This window comes from Sus scrofa, chromosome 6 (assembly GCF_054392235.1).
Source record: "Sus scrofa isolate SSC_HxYL_T2T_F1_AM1 chromosome 6, Sscrofa_HxYL_maternal_Yorkshire_Landrace_v2.0, whole genome shotgun sequence".
NCBI classification, from domain to species: Eukaryota; Metazoa; Chordata; class Mammalia; order Artiodactyla; family Suidae; genus Sus; species Sus scrofa.
Genome location: NC_139388.1, coordinates 170,229,192 through 170,231,962, shown reverse-complemented (window position 1 = coordinate 170,231,962; position 2,771 = coordinate 170,229,192).

Genomic DNA, 2,771 nt, shown 5'->3' with positions numbered 1-2,771 from the left:
CTACTTGCTTATATTATTTGTCTGGTCAGACCTGGGATGGAAACTGTTCCTCATAGAGATGGTGGGTGTGACCTGCTCTGAGCCCAAATTTCCTTATCTTTCTTGGTTCTGCAGAATCAGGATGTATTAGAATTCCATGTCTGGAGTTCCTGTCGTGGCTCAGTGGTTAACGAATCCGACTAGAAACTCTGAGGTTGCAGGTTCGATCCCTGGCCTTGCTCAGGAGGTTAAGGATCTGGCATTGCTGTGAGCTGTGGTGTAGGTTGCAGATGTGGCTGGGATCCCACGTGGCTGTGGCTCTGGTGAAGGCCCGGTGGCTACGGCTCTGATTTGACCCCTAGCCTGGGAACCTCCATATGCCATGGGTGTGGCCCTAAAAAGACCCCCTGCCTGCTGAAAAAAAAAAAAATTCCATGTCTGCTTTCCTAAATGAGGTATATTAGTGGAGACGCGCCATCTAGTGGCAGGTTTTAACACTGCCTACCACCCGGGAGTGATCTTAGTGAATATGCCCAAAGCCGATCACTTCAGAACAGATCAGGGCAATGAGAGTCCTGTGGTTTCTTGGCACTACTGGGCATGGGTCTTGAGTTCTCACTTCCCATCCACCCACTCCACCCCCCATCTGTGCCTAGTTTTAGGAATATGAAGAGCCACATTCTGAAGTTCGGGGGACCCAGCTTGCAAAATTAGGAAGGTGGGGACAGGAGCTTTTCCTCCCAGACACCATGGTCAGTGTACATAGGCCACCTGAAAGAGGCAGAGTCAGCACCAAAGCTTGTCCCTCTGCACCTCAGGTACTGTCTTGCATGTTTTGCGGACCCACTTGAGGATACTGAAGGTTTTTGGAAGATCCCTCTAAACTCCAGTTGCGCAAAACTCGTTTTAGTTTTGGAGTTAAAGCATTGCTCTACATTCAGCCAATATTTGTTGAGTACTTATGGGTTAGGCGCAATGCTAGACCCTGGGGATATAGCTATGACCAAGACACACAGGTCTCTATAGTTAACTTGAGGAGACACACTAAGTAATTGCATAATTAGTTTAATTACAGTTGGAAGAGGTGCTATGAAAAAGCGTAGAGCCAGAAGCCTACAGATTTAATCAGCTGAGATCTGAAGGATGAGTAGGGATTCATTAGTCAAAAGAGGTGAGAGTGGGAATAGTTTTCCATGCAAACTGGATAGCTTAGGGGAGAAAGCCTTAGAACTGGAAGAAGCTGTTGGAAAAACATAAAGAAGTCCTGTGTGGCAAACAAAGTGAGCAGGAATGGAATGGCACGAAATAATGCTGGAATAAAGCAAGGGCTCGGTGATGGAAGGCCTAGGAGACTGGGTTAAGATTTCATTGGAGTTCTCGTTGTGGCACAGCAGAAACAAATCCAACTAGTATCCATGAGGATGCAGGTTCGATTCCTGGCCTGACTCATTGGGTAAGGGATCTGGTGTTGCTCCAAGCTGTGGAGTAGGTCACAGACACAGCTTGAATCCCTCATTGCTGTGGCTGTGGCATAGGCTGGCAGCTGCAGCTCTAATTCAACCCCTAGCCTGGGAGGTTCCATAGGCCAAGGGCGTGGCCCTAAAAAGAAAAAAATAAAAATTTTTTAAAAATGAGGTTATTTTTTGGAGTTCCTGTTGTGGCTCAGCAGTAATGAACCTGACAAGTATCCCTGAGTTTGTGGGTCCGATCCCTGCCCTTACACAGTGTCTGGAGTAGGTGTGAGCTGTAGTGTAAGTTGCAGATGTGGCTCAGATCTGGCATTGCTGTAGCTGTGGCATAGGCGGGCAGCTGCAGTTCCATTTAGACCCCTAGCCTGGGAACTTACGTTTGCTGTGGGTGCGGCCCTAAAAAGACAAAAAAAAAAAAAAACAGAGATTTTCAGTTTTTCATCCTGAATGCAGCAGGAAGCCATAGAAGATTTTTGAGCAGAAATAATGTGGCATGATTTGTGTCTTAGAAATACAGTGCTGGTGCAGTGGGGAAAATGGGTTAGAGGGATGGAGACTGGTTGGAGGGAGGCATTTTGAGTCTTTTGTCTCTAGTCCTTTCTACCTGGAACAGTCCACCCCTTAGCCCACTGTGTGGGTGAACATCTATTGCTTAAACATTCAGTTTAGCTGTCATTTCCTCTGGGACGTCTTTCCTGACCTCCCCTTCCCCAGGTGGCTAGCTATATGATTCCAATAGCTCTCTTAGACTCTCTCATGAGCCAAGTTTCCAGAGTCATGAGATAGTATGAGTATGAAGTGTATTCGTTTACTAGGGCTGCTGCAACGGTACCATGGAATGGGTGACTTAAGAAACTTATTGCTCACAGTTCTGGAAGTTAGAAGTCTGAAATCAAGGTGTTAAAAGAATTGCTTCCTTCTGAACACTGGGAGGGAAGAGTTTGTTCCAGGCCTCTCTTTGTTTTGCAGATGAACATCTCCTTGTGTCTTTTTTTTTTTTTTTTTTGTCTTTTTAGGGCCACACCTGAGGCCTATGGAGGTTCCCAGGCTAGGGGTTGAATCGGAGCTACAGCTGCCAGCCTGCACCACAGCCACAGCAATTCGGGATCTGAGCCATGTCTGCGACCTTACACCACAACTCACGGCAATACCGGATCGTTAGCCCACTGAGCAAGGGCAGGGATCGAACCCGCAACCTCACCACTCCTGGTCGGATTCGTTAACCACTGCGCCACGACGGGAACTCCCTAATGATCTCATTTTAACTGAAGTACTTCTTCTTTGAAGATGCTGTCTTCACATATAGTCACATTCTGAGGCACT